This window comes from Gekko japonicus, unplaced genomic scaffold (genome assembly GCF_001447785.1).
Source record: "Gekko japonicus isolate JY-2015 unplaced genomic scaffold, Gekko_japonicus_V1.1 scaffold207, whole genome shotgun sequence".
Lineage (NCBI taxonomy): Eukaryota > Metazoa > Chordata > Lepidosauria > Squamata > Gekkonidae > Gekko > Gekko japonicus.
The window spans coordinates 399,905-408,420 of NW_015175363.1; the positions used below are offsets into that span (position 1 = coordinate 399,905).

Genomic DNA, 8,516 nt, shown 5'->3' on the forward strand with positions numbered 1-8,516 from the left:
CCCATGATCCACGCATTTCGGAGACACAAATTTGATCTTCCCCTCCTCCCAAAGTATATAGGGGTCATGAGTAAACAGCCAAGGACTGCCAAGAACCAAATCAAATTGTGACTTCGGGGTAACAATAAAAGACCGTTGCTCCCAATGGTCGCCAGCCCCCAAACGCAAAGGCATAGTTTCGTGCGTACAAGGTTCCATGGGGGCCCCATCCATTTGGGTAAAAATGATAGGGGATTTCAGGGCGGAAACCCCCGCTTCGAGCCCTAGGATCACTTTAGGGCTGATCAAATCCCTCCCGCACCCTGAGTCAATCAATGCCCTTACTCTGACATGAGTTCCCAGGATGGGGTTCATTAAGGATACAGTCACAAAAAAAAGGGAGGGGGTTTCTCTCACCACCTTCGGCGCAGCAGTAGAACGGCCGTGTCGCTTCGCGCCACTCACAACAGGCCGTTGTCGTTTTCCGCCGGTTCTCCCACCAATTCCTCCTCGGATTCCGCCGTAACCAGCTCGGGTTCTTCCGGATCTTGGGCAGCTTGCACAAAAGTGTGAGTGAGGGGATGGCAAAGGATGAGATGGTTAGACAGTGTTATCGATGCAACAAACATGACATTAAGCAAACTCCGGAGCATGACAGAAGACTGGAGGGCCTGGTGTGATGTGGTCCATGGGGTCGCGAACAGTTGGACTTGACTGCGACTGAACAACATAACTCATATATGCAGAGTAACCAGTATCAATGAACAGTGTGTTGGAATATGTAAGATCCAGCATGTCCAACAAACTGTAAATAGATGAGACCAATCTAGATGACACGTGTCAGTGTAATTGACTGTCAGGAGAACCAGATAGAACTGGTTATAACATGTACAGAGCTGATTGCTTATCACAGTGACTCAGCTGCAATGTGATTGGTTGTCATATGTATAAAAGTGTACAGTTCTCTAGCATTGTGTGCTGATGGAAATATTAACTGCTTGGCGAAGCACTTTGTTGGAGAGAACTCTGTTTTGTGAATAAACTCACTGTATATAGTTGCACACTAAAACCTGACTCTGTGTGGTGACTATCAGAACCCCAGTGAGGTAGTATTGGACTGGATGGTATCAAACGGAGACCTGGAATGCAGTGGTGTCTTCCGCGACACAGTGCACTATCCTATCTCATCAAGGAATTTTGGTTAGTCCTACCTGGTGGGCCTTGAATTGTACCCAAAACCCTAAGACAACACACCTAGCATGATTAATAAAAAAGAAACTTGAGTACATTTTCAGGGGAGTAAGGATCTCTCCCTTCTCATCCTAAACAATGAAGGACTGTATGACAGGATCTGCATCACAGATTTTATTATAAAATTCCTCACAATGCCGATTGTGTGTTGGAATGGGGCAAGGAAGCTTTTTTTTTTAATGAGATTTTCTTCCAAGAAATATATTCCTTCACTGACCACTCTATAATAATGCTCAAACCATGCTCTCCTGAGACTGTATATTTGCACTGGTTTGCTGGGAAAAGTGCTATAGAAACAACCAACTAGGCCTACTGTCACTCTGTTGGTATCTGCAACTCTGTTCATGAACATGCCTATGAAATATCATACATCTGTCTAGTCAAGACTGAAAGAGTACTCTTCAAGGTGAGAAGCTGCTTAAGTTTGATCACACACTCATAATTAGGGTAGCCATACTATTTAAGCTACTAAAGATCTTCAAAATTCCTACATTCCTACAAAATACAGAAAATGGACAAAAAAGTACAACTTTGGACCAGTATATCCTGCACACTTCCAGAAATATCTTAATAGGTCTATGTTCAAAATACAATATAGTGACCAGTGTTCCCTCTAAGCTGAGTTAGTGTGAGCTAGCTCACGGTTTCTTAGCCTCCAGCTCACACATTTTTGTCTTAGCTCAGGAAGGATGGCTCCAGAGCAAACTAACTTATGCAGTAGCCAAATCGCTCACTCACAATTTTAATGCCAGGAGCTCAAAAAGTAGAATTTTTGCTCACAAGACTCCACAGCTTAGAGGGAGCATTGATGGTGACTTATTTGTTACTTACTATACACTTTGTCTGTTTGCCTATTAACTTGAAAAACTGAGATACTTTTATCTGTATTTGTGGACTGATTTATGATATGTCACAGAAAGTTTCTACCAAATACATACTGCTCTTATTCATCTTTGAGTAAGTGCATCTGAAAGTTAACACTCAGCTGTTGGATTTGTTGGAAAAGAACATCTGCCCCAAACAGAACAGTTACTGTCTGTTCCACGTAATTATGTTTGGGAAATGAACACTGCTGGTTCTGTGCTCATTTCACAATGAATTCTCTAGAGGTGATTCAGAAGAGAACTATTGTACCTGTAGGCAGTGAAAGTAGATGTGAGCAAAGCAACACTTAGGTCATCCAAAAAACAATTTTAGGATCTATAGATCCAACTTTGCTTGCGTCTGTTATCTTCGTTCTTGATACAATTGATGAAACACAGCACTGAGAGTACAATAACAAGCCAGATGAGGCATTGGACACACTTTTCAGAATAACTTCCTTAAAAAGGTAGTGAAAACATGAGAAAGAATCAGAAATACCTTACACTTGAGTTGACAGAGCCTGCTGATCAATACAGATTTTGTTATAAAAGCCCTAAACTTCTCACTGCATGAGGCTTGAATATAAAACTTGGTCTAAGGGGCAAAGTACAAAAGGTGCAGTTTGGTGTATATAAGAGGAATGGAGTGCTTGTGTATAAGAGGATGGAAACTTAAATTAGATGGGGAAAAGTTAATTGCTTTGAAAGTGATTTTATCTACTGTAATTAGATATTTCATTTCTCAAAAGCAGATCATGTTGTTACCAGCCTGCTTTCTCTGCAGCCTTATGGCTTACACAATTTAAGAGTTGGGATCCTGTCAATATTTTTAAATGATTTTTAAAAGAAAATCTTTGTGAGCTGCTCAAGTGATTCTTTCCCCCAGTTGAATAATAGCTAACGGGGACTCTGGGATGGGAAACATTCAGAATCTCAGTTGGTGCCTCACACTCTATTGGAGGCGGGGAGGTGAGCCTGCTGGCTCCATTATGCGAGTCTCACACCGTGAGGCAAGAAACGGGGCTCCCCGTTGAAGTCTCCACAAAGTAAAATCAAATAATATACAGAGAATGCTTAGCAGTTGTGACTCTGGCAGCCACTGGTAGCCTACGCCTCTTACCTGCAAATGTTCAAAATCCCCTTTCAACGACTCACAAAGAACAATAATTGTTTATTGATCTGAACGTTAACAATGTATCACTTGTTCTTCAATAAGGTCTCAAAATGTGACTCAAGGGCAATAACAGCTTCGGATAGTGACATATCCATGGAATCTATGTACTTTCTTCTGATTACCATAATTTAGGCAGAGAGCTGGGTAAGTATATTTTTTATACATTGTTACTGTATTATGACAGCATACAAGGCAGCAAGACGTGCCATTTTTAAAAAGTTTATTCAGAAACACAAAGAAGCACTCAGAGGCATAAATATGTTGGTGATGTTTTCCTCAAAACTACTTCTTTATGCATTTTCTTTGCAAAATATAGATTTCTCTCTGTAAAACCCAGTAGCTACATTTGCATCACATGCTAGAGTTACTAAGAAATGGAATCAAACAAGCATAGACCCGCAAGGAACTTGTGGGGAAGGGGAATTCCATCCCTATGCCTTTGCTTCCTTCCCTCTCCCCCCCTTCTCTGTCAATCTTCTCCCCTTGCTCTCTTCCCACCATTACTCAATTTCAGCACCCCCCAGCAACCCCCCTTCTCTAACTAGGCTTGGGCTGCTGCCGGGCTTGACTGTGCTGCAACTGCCCTATCTGGCCCTGCTTTGACCTAATTTTGGAGGAGTCACGGAAGAGGAACAACACAGACAAGCAAACAAAAACCACGACCAGAAACATACCATAAATAATTTATACAAAATCATGAAGTGTCCAAGTGATTTTTGATAGCTATAACAATGTAAATGTCAAATAGTAATCTAGTAGCAAAACGAAGATCCTTAAAGGATTACCAGTCCTTACATCACAGACAGTCAAGCACTGGTGGTTAATCCAATAGTCATATGCAGGTCCACTCCAACGATGGCAATCGAAGCAGTAAATGACAACAGGACCCTGCTTTGAGGATGCTTGTATTCTTACAAACATTATGCTGCTTGGTGAATAAATGCTTATTGTGACATGAAGAAATTACATGCAGCATATGATGCTTAATGTAGACTTTGTGATTATGATCCCAGTTTAAGAATTTTTTTCTGGATGTTGGCAATTTGACTTGAGAAAAAGATCCCTTGAAACAGGATCCTGTCATCATTTAACACTTCTATTGTTGTTGTTGGAGAGGACCTGCATATGGTTATTGGATTACCTACTAGAGCTTGACTGTCTGTGATGTAAGGATTTGTTTTCCTTTAAGGATTTTCATTCTGCTACTGGATTATTATTTGACATTTACATTGTTATAGCTATCAAAAATCGCTTGGATACTTCATGATTTTGTATAAATTGTTTATTTATTGTATATTTCTGGTCATGGTTTTTGTTTGTCTGTGTTGACCTAATTTTGGCCACAGGAACCCTGGGAGCAGGCACAGCTGGTGGCAGGGTCCCAAGGAGTTGGCATGCCATCTACAGGGTCTCTGGGTACCATGTCAGCAGCAGTAGGTCCTCCTGGAGCCACTCTGGCAGTAGTCCTCAGGAGCTGCGACTGAGGCAAAGATGGAGGAGACTACCAAGAAGAAGAAGAAGAAGAAGAAGAAGAAGAAGAAGAAGAAGAAGAAGAAGAAGAAGAAGAAGAAGAAGAAGAAGAAGAAGAAGAAGAAGAAGAAGAAGAAGAAGATTGATTTATACCAGCCCTTCACTACCCAAACGTGTCTCAGAGTGGCTTACAAACTCCTTTCACTTCCCCTCCCCACAACAGACACCCTGTGAGGCAGGTGGGGCTGAGAGAGCTCTGACAGAAACTGCTGTTTTTCAAGAACAGCTCTTATCAGAACTATGGCTTGCCCAAGGTCATCCAGCCAGGTGCAAGTGGAGGAGTGGGGAATCAAACCTGGTTCTCCCAGATTAGAGTCCGCGCACTTAACCACTACACCAAACTGGCTCTAGGAGCTGGCTACCCCTGCTCAGTCATCTGCATGTGCACTGACATTATTGTTTGGGGTAGATTTAAACCCCCTCCCTAATGTATTTTTTAATGTTTTCATTTTTTTCTACAAACCTTAGGGGGTCCCCCAAGTTTGCAGAATTGTTTTTCATCAACATAGGCCTGATCCACAGATTTAACTGTCCACACATGGCCTTATACTTGACTATTAGCTATAAGATTTGGGGATATGTAGAGGAAAGGGAAATAGGGAAGTATGGAATACCCCTCCCTCAATTTTTGCCTTATTCTCAGATGTTACTATGATGCACCTGTCCACTTCCCTTTCTCAGAGGCAAGATTTTCCCTCCATTTTTCTTTCCTTTTGTGAGTGAGCTGCCCTAGTTATCTGTTTTCTTCTTTCCTAAAGAACTCTGGCTGTCTTCAGCTTAGGAACCTGAGGGAAGGGTTGAGAGCCCCCTTTAACTTAAACAACTGAAATTGCACTTGAGGCTTTTGGAAGTTCAAAACTAACAAAATATGTTATTCAACATAGATGGGAAAAGGTCAGGTGACATCAGGGGTTAAAGTTCTGAGGTAACTCGAATAAATGACTCTGAGGTAAAATCAGTACATGCACAGACTACTGTTCATATGTTTCAGGCTAATGAGAGTTTCTTAAGCTATTCAGAGTGACTTAACATTTTTATGATGAGATGCTTTTGTTCCAGTGTTTCCCAAATACTCCAGCACACTTCCTTTGAATATTCATTGACTCTTTTGGTTTCCAGAAAGCTGGGACACTCTATCCTGTACCCAAGCCCCTTCTCTTGAAACACCAGTACTCATCTGGAGTTTTAACTGACTCTTAATATTTCACAAGGCAGTCCCTAACCACACCAGACCAGGGATCTCTCCACTCTTCAGAGCTTTCTCCCTCTTTTGACTGAGTAGGGAAATTCTTCTTCTCTCTAGAAGATCTATCCCCTTTTCTTGGGAGTCTTTTCCTCACTACCCATTCTTCCTTGCCAACCTCCCCAATACTGCATCTGTGTTAAACTGCTGTCAGTCAGGGCTGAATTCAGACACTGACAGTGCTCAACTCTTCTCAGCTAGGGCTAAAAACAGACTGAAGTTCTCCTCAGCATTCACCTCTCAAGTCTTTCTTTGCTCAGCTGATGCTAACCAATCAGATTCCTTGGAGCAGCTCTCTGTTTTTGTGAAGAATTAACCCTTTACAGTACTATATCTGTTTATACAACACTTCAAAGCTTTTAAAAGTAGTCAATCACAGCTACCTTTATGATACTTTTCATTTCATTCATTCTTCATTGCTGGTGTTTCAAATTAATTGGTTTCTTTTGTGTCTTTTTAAAAGTTATATACTATTTGTATGTGATCTGTGTGCAATTGATGGGGGAAAACCAGGAGTCAGTTTTAAGGGTAACATTTTGATCACACTGAATTAACAGAGGTGGGAAAGGACAACCACAGTTTCATTCCAAGTGGCAAGAAACTGTGGCAGAAACTGAAGTTTCAAACTAAAACCAATATGTTCATGCAACTAAAGCACATGCCTAGCCAACAATACCAACAGAACATACGCTGCCGAATAAGTGAATGTTCACTCCTATGAATAAAAGATAAGTGCAGCACTTGAGGATAATGTGGTAGCAAATCCTACCCAGGCCCTTGATGGCCCAGTCCTTTCTTACAGAGAACAGACTGTGAGGTGAATCCTACATCTCCATGGAGTCCTTACAGGTCTTCCCTCCACATGTAAATCATGCTGACAGTTTTCTAAAATGATATTGTAAAACAGCAACAGGAAATAAGAATATAATTGTATGTGAAAGCATTTATTTGGTTGGGGTGCATATTAAATCACAACAGCCCATCAAGCTGAAGGTAGTCCACCAGCCAAGTACAGTGACCCATTGGTGTTCAAGAGATGATCTGTTCTTGATGTTTTTCTGTCTGCCTAAAAATGCAGAAACAGGGGAATTGTCAAATACTTGCCAGGCCACAGCTGATAGGCTGCATTCAGCATGGTGAGGCAAATTGTGCCTTATATCTGACCAGACTGGAGAATGATCAGATAGTTTTCTTATACCAATTTCTACTTTGACTATATTCTGCATTAAGCTTGATGATATCAAAATGAAATCTATTCTAGAGTATGTGTTGTGTCTATGTGAATAATATGTATAATCCATTTTCTGTGGATTGTCCACTCTCCAGGCATCTACCAAATTAAATTCTTGTAATGTTTTTACCAATCTCTTTTCTCCTATTTTCCTTCTGTGTTTTTCTTTCCACTTTTGTATAAGTAATCCATATGAGTCCAATTTAAATCTCCTCCTATCACCTTTCCCCCCTCTTTAAATTTGCCTAATTTCTTGAGAACATCTTTTAAATATTGAATTTGCTTCTTATTGGGTGCATAAATAGAGGCAAAAGTAAATGTTTTGTTTCCATATTGCCCTTTAACAAAAATATAATGCCCTAATTGGTCTCGTACTAAATTACTTTTCTGAAATGGGCAGGCTGCTGAAAAAATAATTGCTACCCCCCTGGATTTGCTATTACCTGGTGCTGAATAATGTTTCCTAAAGTATCCATGTTTTAATAACCTGTCATCTTTTATATTATGGTGTGCTTCCTGAAGCATTATAACTTCAGGGTTTGAATCTCTTATATAATTTGCTAGCCGTCTTTGTTTTATTGGATCACTCATTCCCCTGACATTGAATGTATAGATTTGAATATTCTTGGAGAAAAACCAACTACATACACATGGAGATTTAATATTATTTTATTAACTAAATCAGAATCAAGATAAAGATTACAAGAGGGTATACAGAATTATTTCAAAGACAATATAACTGAAGGCATGCCTTTGCGTACTGAATGGGATGCTTTAAAACCAGTAGTAAGGGCGATATGCATTCAAGAGATGGCTAGATTAAAGAAGAAGCTTAATAGTGAAACATTAAAACTACAGGCAGAAATAGGAGAATTAAGATAAACAAGCACCACACTCATGGGAAGATTTTAAAGCCTGGTAAACAAACAAACCAGCTAGATTCCTATCAACCAATAGCATTATTGAACCAAGATGCAAAAATCTTCACTGCTGTCCTTGTGTCTAGATTAAGTACTATAATTGAGAATTGTATTTCTCCAGACCAATTGGGTTTTGTACCCCAAAGGCAAATAGCAGATCCAATACGCAGAATATTGAATGCCATTTACATTAGTAAAAAAAAATCAGACATCATTAGCCATAGCATCTCTTGATGCACAGAGAGCTTTTGATCATTTGGAATGGGACTTTATCATAAGACTACTAAGAAAATTAAATATTGGTCAATATCTTATGAATGCAATC

The 8,516-nt window shown here is 40.1% G+C and overlaps 1 pseudogene; it reads right to left on the reverse strand.

Annotated features, from left to right (window-relative positions):
* Positions 1-7,022: 7,022 nt before the first annotated feature.
* LOC107122343 overlaps positions 7,023-8,516 on the reverse strand; it is a 2,485-nt pseudogene continuing 991 nt past the window's right edge.